Source organism: Gobius niger (assembly GCF_951799975.1).
Source record: "Gobius niger genome assembly, chromosome: 7".
NCBI lineage: Eukaryota > Metazoa > Chordata > Actinopteri > Gobiiformes > Gobiidae > Gobius > Gobius niger.
The window spans coordinates 17,728,956-17,742,090 of record NC_136858.1 but is presented as its reverse complement, the minus strand read 5'-3'; the positions used below and the strand labels follow the sequence as shown (position 1 = coordinate 17,742,090).

Sequence of the window (13,135 nt, the reverse complement as noted above, 5' to 3'; positions counted from 1 at the left end):
AAATTTGTTGATGGAATAAACTTAAAGGGAATGTTTGTTTGAGGCTCTTGGCGCTAATTCTGCTTCTGATTGGATGAGACACAGAGAGATATTTATGACATTTTCAATGTACAAAACACTACAGACCCTGACTTTAAAAACAAAGTAGGTTTTCATTAAAAAAAATACAACATTTTCATGTCATTTTTGCGATATTTGAGTCTGTGTTAACTAGAAAACGATTAATCGATCACTTAAGTAGTTGTCAACTATTTCAATAATCGATGAGTTGTCGATTTATCGATTAGTTGTTTCAGTCCTAGTTGTATATCAATTAGTTAGTTTGTTAGTTAGTCCTCATGGAGATGTGTATTATGTCCTTACAGATGACGGCTTGAACTATCCTTCTTTAAGATGTAAAACCTGCAAATACATGGTAATCTGAACAGTGTTCCATGTGCTTGTTTAAACGTTTACAGCTAATTGATCACGTAACAAAATGCTTTACTTCTGTAAATAGCAAAGAGACTGACTGCGTTTCTTTGTGATATTTGACTTGTTCCGCTCCTCCATCACCCGTGAGTGTGTCCGTCCCCCACAGCCACACTGTTTCAAATCAGCCTGGCCTCCTCAGATTTTCCCTTACGATAATGGCCACTTTTATTTTGTGCACAAACTGCCTCTCAGCACCTCAGCCGTTTTCCCATTCAAAACTATGCTATTTCACATTTTTAACAGTCTGCCCATCCATCACACATGCGCCCTGTTTGTCTGTCCGCGAGCGAGGGCTGATTTATTATTCAATGGGAAATTACTGCACTGATGCTTTCGCCTGGTTAAAAAGAAAACACTCTGAATTGAATAACTCAGTTGGAGAAATTCAGGATCCACTCAGCTGAGATTTTTCAAATCGATTTTTTTTCTCCCCCTTTTTCTTCAGGGCTCCTTCTAATCTGCATCATTTGTTTGATAAAATATTGCGCCCAAGTTTCATCATCACATTAATTATGGCAGAGATTGTGATACCACCTCCTGATACCCATGACCATCCATGCTAGCATTTAGCAGATGTGTTTTATTGACAAGACAATCTGTTATGCCTCCGTCCTGTCTGCTGCCCATGTGCAATAACCTCAGAGACATTAGGCCAATCCAAAATGCGGTTTGGTAATACAATGATTGGCTGGTAAATGATGTGGCAATAAAAGAAGAGCAAATGCCAAAATGGACTTGGAGCAATCAGAGAGGGCAAAGCTCAATTGCAGCATTGGTTCTGATACAGTGCCAAGATCTGCTGATTAGAAAGTTGGTATCAAGGGAGCTATTGCAACATTATTAAAAAAAACTAAAAAAAAAAACTACTGCAGCAAGTCATTTGGCTAAATTTCACTTTAGAAACTGTTGGTGCAAGGACACAATGAAACCAAGATAATACTTGTTACATTGTGTGCCACCCCAAGGTTGAGTTATTTGTTTAGTCATAGTCTTTGTGAACGTTTTCACTGTTCTTCTGGTAAAGAAAATCAATTCTTATACACTGCCACATAAAACTACAATGTAAGATTTACATACGTCAGAAAATTGATGGTTCTGAGGGGCGTCATCCTTTTCACTTTCTTACCAATGCCTGACTTTTCTCTGAAAATACCATTAAGATCCAGCCATGATCTTACATTGTTAAATTTTTTAGGTAACAAGATCTTTTTTCCCTAACGCCAGGAGGCTTCATGGTTTAATTGTGTTTTCGGAGCCGAGAAAAACATCAATATAAAATCAATTAGGTTGCGCACATTGAGCTTTCATGGACCTTGCTTGCAGTATTTAAGGTTTACATAGTCCTTGGGGCTGTAGTTAATGAATACAAATACAAAACCACTATTTAAAACGGTGTGTATCGGTCTCAAACACTCTATTACATGACTTTGCGTGGTGTAAGCGCTGCCTGTTTAGTCGTATAGCTGTTTATTATGAGCTGGCAAGACATAACGCAGGGACAATTGCCGCGGCCATTAAACTTCTTGATAATGTGAGAATAATGAGAAGACATCAAGCTTGCAGCGCGGACACTTGTGTAACATGTGGGACAGCGCACAGTAGCTCATTTTGCAGCACCATTTCAGCTAACGCCATGTATTGACTTCTCCTTGTGTGATGTTTGATGGGTGCATGTCATGGTTTTTGGCAGGCGGCCGGGGGAGCGCCTGTGTGTCTGCGAGAGTACCGGAGTGTGACAAAGACAGAGGGGAGCGGGAGAAGCTTCGGTTGTTTATATCCAGCTCTGACCGTTCAACCCAAATCTTTTAAAAGTATGTTTTTCAAAGCCGCGAGCAGCCATCAAAGTTAGCGTTGGAAACAGCGGCTTGGTGGATAAAGGTCAATGTAAGATAGATGCTGTTCGACTTTGTAGATTTTTTTCTCTGGGCAAGCAATGTTTTTACAGCAAAATCAATCCTAAGTTTTATGCAATATATTGTGTCAATGTGGGATTTGTCTTGCCGTTATCAGTAACAAGCCTTTGGGATATGAAAAGTAAGCATATAAAAGTTTAGTTTATACCAAACCCAAAGAAGTCCAAAACGTATTAGTTCTAATTTTGCATATGTGCTTGAATTGCACACAGTATATATGTATTTGGGTGGGGCCTCTGTATTTCGTTTATCTCTAAACCCATGCACATTTAGGGTCGGCTTTGGGGCCAGGACTCCCCTGTAAAAAAAGATTATGATACAGTATCTCCAGGTTAAACTATAGATTCCTCATGAAAATCCTCGTCTTAAGTTGATTTAACAAAGTATTCGGGCAAGAAGATGGTTTGTGATTTGGCCCCCCGCGGGACTATGCGCATAGTCGGTGTCCCATGGGTTCCGCTGCCAAAGTGCAGCATCAAAAACAAGATTTTTCTCGTGGGACAAGTGCTCCCATGAAACCGAAAATGGTAATCTCAGCGGGACTCCTCAGGCAAAGCTAAAGGTTGAGTCTAAATGTCAGCTTTCGAGGGAGTAGCAACACAAAAAATATCAAATATCACATACAAAACGGCATTACTTCCATTATATTGGTTCCACTTGCATGTTTGCCAGAGGCTTGTGACTATGTAAATGTGCGGCTTGATAAGTCTGTGTTAATCTTTTACAGTTGTGCTGATAAGTTTACACACCTTAGTGGATTTTTTTTTATATTTTTGGCCATTCTCAAAGAATATGAATGAACACACACAAACTTTTTATTCACTCATGGTCAGCAATGTTTATTGTGCCATTTATTGTGAAAAAATGTGTGAACTCATTTCAAATCACCATAACAAAATAAAATACCAAAATGTTGCCGTTGTTGCCATCACAACAATATTCTGGAGTGTCCATCTCAGTCTCCTGATCTCAGTATCATTGAACCACTGTGGGGAGAGCTCAAACAAGCAGTTCATGCAAAAGAGGCTTTTTTCCAATAAGAATGGGCCACTTTACCATTAGATTATACAGAACCTTCTCCATAATGACCGCAAAAGACTCCAAGCTGTCCTTGATGCTAAAGGGGGCAATACACAGTATTAAAAAGTGGGGTGTGCAAGCTTTTCAACAGGGTCATTTTGGTATTTTATTTTGTTGTGGTGATTTGAAATGGTTAACCCTGGGTTCACTGTTGTTATGTTTTCACTCATATTCTTTGAGAAATGGCCAAAAAGATAAAAGAAATCCACCTGGGTGTGTAAACTTATCAGCACAACGGTATGTACTGAACGCATGCTGCAAGTCGTTATTTTGTAACACCTTTTTGTTTGGGCAGTTCACTTCCGTTGTATAATCATTTACCACTGGCTCCCACTTTCACCCCAACTGACTTCCTGTCCTAAATCTCATATTTGGTCCCTCTTGCATGCCTCATGATCCACGCTTACATTTCTGCCCCTCTTCTCTTTGCCTAGTCTACTGGCCATTGACAGCTCTCCGCCAGGTTTGTCTTGGGCAGATTGTGTTAGCCCACTCCAGGATGATGATTTCTCTTATGCCTATTTCATAATGTTGTTGTATGCCTTGTTCGCCTCTTCCTCTGTGATGTTCAAAATGTCTTTCTTGAAAGTGTGACCTATCCACTGCCATCTCCTTCTCTTTAGCTTCTTTTCGATTGACTTGCCCCTTTCCAAAGTTCTGAAAATCAGCTTTATTTCTGCAATAATCTAGCCTTATTAAGGATAAATAGTTTGACTCTCCAAATTTGGTAAGGCTGACAGATCACATCAAATCCATACTGTACATTTTTTGGGGGAAGAAATGTCCTTTTTTTTTGCAGAAGTGGGCCACTGCTGTCCGACTTAACCTTGTTTTCTCACAAAGAATTGAGCCTGACACATAACAAAACGCCTTCCCACCACATGACGCCAGCGCACAAAAGATGTCTAAAATTGGATTTGGGGATCAACTCTTTCTGTAGCCGGCGCTTCCAGTGGCGAGCCCCGCTGTGGTCCATTGAGTTATCCTCCAGTGCTGTGCGGATGTGATGTGGCGGGGGTGAGGTCAGCTGGAAAGGGCTCTATCAGGCGCGACAAAATCCAGCCGGAGCAAACCTGGCAACGCGCATTGATTGGGGTAGATAAACAAGACAATGACGCTGGTGATTGAATGGCAAACTCCCTGTGGAATTATTGTCCACAGTTGCATCCGTCTTACTAATCTTTTCTCATTTCATTTGCGGGTCGGGTCAGTGGAAGTTAATTAATTTTGCTTTTAACGATTTTTATCAGCAACTTGGGGTTGGATTACGCACTTGCTTTTTTCAAACATGTCTGGGTGTTTTATCTTACCTGGATTATAACAGTTTGGTCTTCAAAGAGTAAATGAAAACTTTCCTGGGAATAAAACAGACTTTGTATTTTCAAGGCTGAAAGTTCGTATTTGTTCTGTTGAAGGTAATAATCATAACAAATAGCTGCACGGCTTTGAACAGTGGAGTCAAACTTTTTTTTTTTTTTTTTTTTTTTTACATTTGGAGTTAACCAAGTGGAATTCTTTCTGCAGGCCCCATTGCTCCGATCAAAGAAACCAAGTCATCTCATCAATGTAATCCCATTGCCCCTCCTTCCTAGCCTCCCGATAAAGCACTGATCTAGTGCCACAAAGCCCCTAAAGAACGAAAGAAACTCAAAGTGAAGCACAAGAAAAGGCGAAGGAGGCATGACAATGAAAATGTGTCCTGAAAATCCTGGGTAGAAACAGGCTGCGTTCATGTGGACCAGGGTGGGGATTTTCCCCAAGATGTGACGTTATTGTTCCCGACTTGGTTTGTGTTTATGTGCTTTTTATGTCAGAAAGTGATGCCACCAAATGAAAACTCTCACTGTTTGGCGTTAAACTGGGCTAAACGCTAAGATTTGGTGTGAGCTTCTCAAAAGCTAAATAGAGGTCCGTTGATTTGATGAAATAATTTTGGGCATTTCTCTCCTTATTTCCCTCCGACGACAATGGCGGCTCAATGTAACCTTTTGAAAGAAGCAGCGTTTAGCCAAAGAGTTGACCAACATTGCCAAAGTGACATTTACTAAAAACACCTGCCTCAAGGGCTATAGTATTATAATATTATAGTCAATTATAGTATTAAAGGAACAGGCCATCGTTTTTCCATACTGATATCTTACCTGAGCTTAGACGAGTTGATGCGTAACTGTCTGTCTTTTTGCGTGACTGAGCGCACGCATAAAGACCAAAGGATGTTGTTGGCATTTAGCCTCTCCCAGCATATTCCTATAGACGCAAAGGGGGTTGAAGTTAGAAGCGACCAAGCTCTTCCATGTCCGTGCAGTAATATCTTCAGAATTCTGAAAATATTACTGCGCGGACGTCAAAGTGCTCCTATGGTGTAATTACGCCTTACAATATAGTTCCCCTTTTTATCTGCTTATTAAATCGACATGTTTAATTTTGTGTTACTATACTTGGATCATGTAACTCCTCAAGTAACCGTATTTAAACAGGGAAAACGTGCAAGAGCTTGGTCACTTCTAACTTCACCTCCGTTTGACCCCACAGAGAGGAGGAGAGGCTAAATGCTAACAACATCTTTGGTCTTTTTACGTGACTGAGCGCACGCACAAAGACCAGACAGGTACACATCAACTCGTCTAAGCTCAGGTAAGAACATATCTCAGTATGGGGAAACGGTGGCCTGTATTTAAGTTAATACTTTAGCATTGTTATATTTAGCTCTGTTGGTATGTACCCCAAAACCTGGCCAATAAACTATACCATTGTGACATATTGTAGACGGTTAGCCTTCTTACATTTGGATAAAATGTTCTCTAAATCTCTCTTTTGGGAGTCTGCTCATTTGTGTGGTGCTCCTGGTTATCGCCCTGTGTAGCTAGTCCCAATTCCACTGTGCTGAATCTCATCAAAATTAACCAGTCCCGTTAAACGCTTTGGGACCTGCATTTGCATTCTAATGGGAGAAACTCTGCTTTTCCCTGACTTTAATTTCACTGATAAATGAAAAAGTGATAAATATTAATATACTTGGGTTATATGTGCAAATTATCCCAATGTGCTAAAATACTTCCAATAATGAAGTCCTAATGGTGGTTTTGCTATATTTAGTATTGTGAATATTTCGGGTGATTAGGCAGGTGAAATTTCTCCTAATTCGCTGTCATATCCTTCAACCCCAATGATCACAATTCCGTACTCCTACACAGAAAAGCAAAGCCAAAATATGCACATAATTGTGTTTTGGGTTTTTTTTGGAGGTGGAATATTCCCCTCGTTTGAAAAAGGGGCCACGGAAAAGATCAAAACAGCTCACAGCTTGCAAATAAGTCGCTGCACTTAATTCAAACAAAATGATTGTGCAGAAGCGAGAAGCATAAATAAAGTTCAGTTTTACATTTCTCTTCTATCTCTTGCTTTGGGCCCACGGCTGCTATAGCTACACACGGAGACGTAGACCACCTGAGGCGAGCTGTTGAGTCAGTTGACCTAAAATTGCATAACATAGTGTGAATATAATGGGGCCCATCACAATCCAAGTGGGCCCATATTTCATACTGTCTGTGTTAGCTGGAGTACATGGCTCCGGGGCTAACATAATGTGAATTTTTGATGGACGGCTCTAGGGATTCTCCAGGGAGCCAGCACTGTTATAGGTTTCGACATTATACTAGGAGCACCCAGGGAAGGTTATGGCATGACAACAATGTGGTTGGCACTGCCATGTGTCAAATGGTTAGGTTATGGAAGTTTTGAAATTGAGTGGAAGCTGTATAATGCAGGGATGTTGCACTCACGCCCCAGACTCGGACTTTCCAAGTAATTTTTGCAAACCTTGACTCACCTCAAAATGAGGCCGTGGGACCTGTTTATGAAGGGCAGCGACTCGTGACTTGACATGAGGTTCGACTGGCGGACCTGGGTCCAGATCTGGACCTCCAGAGGCATTTTGTCCAGATCCCAAAGCCTTTACATCCTCTCAATATACTTACTTACTACTTGTGTTCATGTTTTAATATTTCCAAGAGCAATGACTGCATATGTCCGGACCCTGTACATGTGTAGAAAGTTACAAAAGAAAACTTTGCGGACTATGAGCTGATTTAATTGGGGACCCCTGGACTAAAGGACATGATTGATTTTTGCTCTTAAGTCTATCCATCTTAAACGGGCTAGACTTGTGACTTACTTTGACTCAGACTTGATGATTTGACTAGGGCTTGGACTTTATTTTGATAACTGGAACTTGCACATTCAGATTGTTTTCCTTGACTTGGAAACTGAAGACTTTTTCTTGACTCGTACAAGTCCCAAGTGACTTGGAACTTGGACTCAGCCTCAAACAACAAGAACCTTTGGCTTGGACTCATGACGTAAAGTATTCAAGATAAATGTGGTTGCGGTTGCTGTGCTTTTTTGTGATGAGGATCCTAATGATTTCTTCCTTGTGTCATCACTAACCTCTCTTGAAAAAATGATCGACATGAAAAGACTGTTTTCTTGACCATTGAAATAAAGTACCAAATCATTTCCTAAGAACAGAGCATTCATTCACTCCTAATTTCTGCTGTTGTTGCCTTCATTTTGTTCCTTGTCTGTTAAAGCCGCAGGTTGAACGTAAGAGTCATGCGCCCTGTTGTTCCCTTTGGAGGCACGCAGTCAATGCCCGGATCGTTTCGCATTTTCACCGACAAGAAAGCGCAATTCTTAGTGGCACATTAATCATTCAGTGTGATGGAATGATTTGTCGACATCTTCAGATCACTGTAACAGACATGAACGTCAAGGCTTTATTCACAACTTCACAATCTAAATCTGTAATAGCGATCCCCCAGTATAAAGCGTGTCTTTCCTGAGCTGCCACATCAGCCACCTTTATTGCTTGTTTGGTAATCTTTATGTCTCGCCCATGTATTGTTTTTCCCAACCACTTTTCTTCAAGACATCAATCCCAAGAAGAACAAGGTCACAACTGCATTAGTTCCATGCAATTTACCCGCCATTTTGGAATATCATAACGCTTGATTGGTTGATTTGCATGCGCGACAATTATAATCTTAAGTATAACTTTTCCTGGCTCTAACTTTCCAAGTAATAATTAAAGATGAAGCTGAAAAATTTGCTCCCATCCCCAGTGACTAGGATAAAAGGCGCTCATCACCTCAAACATGTCTACGCTGACTTCTTAATAAAAGAAAAGGTGAAGTGTTGCATGCTGGGAGAGCCGTCTGGGAGTTGTGACAATCAGAGGAGTCTGTGTACACCAGTGTCAGTCTCCCAAAGGAATAAGCGCCACGCCACATGTTGTATCAAACTGCTTAATTATCCTGCGCTTGGTGGATTTCCAAAAGGATCTTCCAGGGCTGTAATTATTCTGCATTAATTTGACTCTTGAAAAGCAGCTTTGTGGCTCATTGTCATCTCAGTTACACAAGTTTGGCTCCGTCAGTGTAAGTCAGTCAACCAGTCAAAAAAATTATTTCAAACGACTAGCTTCGAGCATAATGACTGCGTTTAACACGTACTTTCAAAAGTTTGGATAATGGCAAAACAAACAATAGAACATCACTTTTTATTACATGTAATCGAAAACAATAGATCAAAAGTACAATGTACATCAACTGGAAGCAAAACATCTCAAATTGGACCATCAACACAACGAAATCTTTTTACACAACCTAGCCATATTACTGGGCTATTTGCTTGAATACAGATTAGCATTGTTGATCATTATCTTATTGATTGACAATTTATTTATTTAATGGGAAATACAATAGGCTCAGTTGAGCATTCACCTTTGTTGGTTTGTAGTTCAATTTTGTACCCAAGCGCTACACTGTGGACTCTTTCGTGTTGCCGTTGTTTACACGTATGGATGTTAATCTGCACCAATACACATATTACACATGGGAATGACATGTCCATGAACTCAACTGTGCATAACTTCAAATCATAACAACGCCGCACCAGACGTGGCTTCCTGTTTCGATCCAGCTCACCAAAACAAAAGCACCATCTTATTCATTTAGTTCAGCAGTTCATTAGTTCAACTTTCTTTCTGCCTAACGATTAACAGACAAAAACGTCATTATATTCTTGTAATGTTGCAAGTACCTGCTGAACTAATCAATGAGACGAGCTGTGTGCTATTATTTTGGCGTGCTGGATCAAAACAGGAAGTCCCTTCTTGGGCACAGAGTCAATTGACAGTGTGAATGTGTACATGCATGACTCGAGTGCGTGTTTATTAATCTGCATTGTTCCACCACAAAATGCAGTTTTAATTTAGGTTTTCTTCGATGGTACCACTTCCACGCCGCTTAATATCATCGTCTCTTCTCTTTGTTTTCCACATTTACAAATCTTTTATTTTTTTCTTTCATATTGTCGCAACCTTTCAGATTCGTGCTCGCATTAGCCCAGACTGTATCCTAATAATTGGAAAGACATATTTAGTGAGAATCTTCTTATGCATGTCCCGGATGAGCTGAGAGGCAAGAATGTGTAAACAACAGCATTATTGTCCTTTCACACCATCCTACGGAGCGCTTGCTTTTGCCACAGAGACAAACTGTCACCATTCTTCTTTATTGCACCGAGTCAACACAACCTGCTGTCTTAATGTCACACGGGCTGGGTAACAAAGAACTCAAATCACATCTTCATCTGGGACCGGCGCGTTTGGCTGTGCTGTGGAGTTTGTCGAGTCTATGAATGCACAAGGGAGATATATCCAGCATTGTGCTTTACCTTGTACTTTTTGGAGCTAAAATGAACATTGAAATTCAAGACCAGTGTCCAGAGCTAACGTAACGGTAACATCTTTTGTGCCTGTGTCGCCAAAGCTTGTTTTTATCCAAAAATGCACATGGTGTCAGATTTTCACCAACAAATGTCTTTTCAGACTGCAGGAACAACAAAGTGGATGATTATTATAATGGTGACCACTACCACAGCCTACTTTTATCTCAGGGAAAGTCAAAGTGTTCCTTTCGATTTCAGGTTGTTTTTGCCTCTTTTTGAAAAATGGGCACACACATATACCCTATTTCCTGTTGTTATTTTCAAAATGTTGCTGAAGATAAAACAAAAAATCTTCAGACAGCTTTGAAAAATTTGCTTATCATCAGCACTCAAATCACCTCTTCTACAAATTATCTCTTTCGCTAACAGCTCACAACAATGGCTTCAAAAACAGTTCCCCTTGTTTGTTTTTGTTATTTACTGTATATATATTCTAATATTGTTGGTAATATTTTATGTTGGTATGGGTATGGGTGTGCGCTTGTGAATGTGTGTGGGTGTGTATGTGTTCTTGTACTTACAACATTGTGAGGACCAGTGTGATTTTTAACCGAGTGAGGACATTTTTGAAAAGTGCGGACATTTTGGCTGGTCCTCACTTATTTGAAGGACTGTTTGAGGGTCAAGATGTGGTTTTAGGGTTAGGGTTAGAATTGGGTTAAGATTAGGGTTAGGTTTAGGATTAAGGTTAGGTTTAGAGTTAGGGGTTTAGGGTTAGGGGTTAGGGCCTGGGTAATACATTATGTCTATGAGTGTCCTCATTAAGATAGAAGTACAAGATTGTGTATGTATGTGTGTGTGTGTGCATTGTAGTTGTGTTACCCCCCCCCCCCCCTCTTTTTTGGTTTCTGGAAACCCATTCAAAAAAAAAATATGAAAAAGAAGAAAAGCTAAATAAAATTTGAGTCCCAAAATAACAGCTGAGCAGATGTACTCCAGGCATTATGCACGCTCAAAATTACCTTTGATACACACAATATTTAAAGTTATAAGATGTGAATCTAGTGTCCAACGGTGCTTTAAGGAATTAGATTTTACATTTTTGTGTTTGTATTTCAGGATCGTAAACACCCCAAAGCATGTGCTGCAAGGGTGTCCGTATAGCCTGTTAGCGGTTTCCCCAAAACAGGTGGCAAATTGCTGTATTCATTTAAAAATGAATCTGCTTAGTGTCAACATCCCCAGCAAGTCGCCCGCGTTTTCCAAAATACCCTTCCTCTGTCCGCCTCCATATGGACGTTTTTTCCTAAAAAGCTCTCATTAAAATCTACTGGGCTGACAGTCAAAGGGGCGAAGCTCGGCATTCTGGGTAATACAGGCCTTACATTGGAACAATATATGGCATTTGAATAATTCATCGGTGGCCCTTGTTTCCATCCTCCAGCCGCCTTGTTCAAAGCGAGTCTCAGCATTTGCGCCAAAAAAAAAAATCCCGCTGACATCCCCGAGTCTTTGCAGCGCGGTTGTGTTCGCGGCGGGGACCCAGGCGCGGGCTACCGGTTTGGAATTGCATCATTACTTAGACATTCGGATGGCCTCTTTTCTGTACGAGAGCAGAGTGTAAACAGGCCAGGCTCTGTGTATTGTAAAACGCATTAAAATCCCACCTTCCTCAACAGATGTTTGAGCTGTGTGTTTGAAGAATGATAAAAGCCAAGTGATGAGGAACTAACTCCTGCCAAGCTTGGAGCGTTAAAGCCGGGTTAACCTTTTGACACAAGAGCCACATTGGGTTTTTAACTGTAAAAGTTTTAGATGACTTTGCACAAGTTACACCGTAAGAATACTATATGTCGTAGTAGCTCTTAAAACTTCATACATCTTATTTTCACTGTGATTTAGATTCTTTGCTGTACCAGAAGGGATCTTGAATAATTCCAACACATTCAATTATTAAACATGGATTTTCTTTTCAGGATCAAAGCACTCAGCACTGTGAAGGAGGTGAAAAGTGGCAGCACCACATGTCACAGTAATCCATCACCTCTTGTATAGTGTGAGGTCAGGAAAAATATTGTATCGTACCGAAGACACGTGCTTCGTAATGACAGGTTCCTGATATGATTGTGGTGTGAACACGAACTGTTAAACCTGTGCATTGAAGAATAGAGGCTGCATCTGTACTATCGACCATGGTGTACAGCAATTTCATCCTCTCCGAGTTGGGAAAAGTTTGTAAGTCTAAGTAGTGTCAAACAGTGTTTTGCTACTGACCTTAGCTGACCCGGGTTTTGTCCTTGGCTCGATTGTCCACTCCCCTCCAATGTTTTATTTTATTTTATTTTTTCCTTCTCGAGAACCAAAAACGCTAAAACCACTGAGGCACTTTGTAGAGCTTTTGTTTGAACTTGGGAGGTTTAGCCCGAGGCGGGATTCGGCACTTCAGAGGAGGGATGCTTCTCTGGGCAGTTACATTACAGTGTTTTTTTTTTTTTTTTTAGCCTTTTTGGGCAATGGTAGAAGGAGGAGGGATTGGGGTGAGGTAATGAAGCTTTGTACGTGTGCATTGGAGTCATGTGCACGTAACATGATGCTGAATGGGGTGATGATCGTCATTTAAGGTCTCCAAGGTCAGTTGTATGCACTGACTATATGTGGACCAACGAACCTAATAGAATTAAACTAACAATTGTAACAATCGTATACTCTCTCTGAATATACTTGACCTGGCTCTACTTCTAAAACTGATAATCGAGTGCTGTGACCTGCTCTATCTCACCACAGATTCAACTCTCTCTGTCCAGCTCATCCCACTTAGATAATGCATATTATCAGTCTGCTCACACTCCCTCCACAGCTCACCATAAAATAACATTGCGCGATTGTGTCTTTGAACATTTGTTTTTCACATTGGCTTGTAAACTTTGTTGCCTGGGAGT

At 40.6% G+C, this 13,135-nt stretch overlaps 1 protein-coding gene across 2 annotated transcripts in view; it reads left to right on the top strand.

Moving 5' to 3' along the window:
• Positions 1–13,135, top strand: part of chrm3a (cholinergic receptor, muscarinic 3a) — a 110,981-nt gene that overhangs the window by 70,986 nt on the left and 26,860 nt on the right. The gene's annotated exons all lie outside the window — the stretch shown is intronic.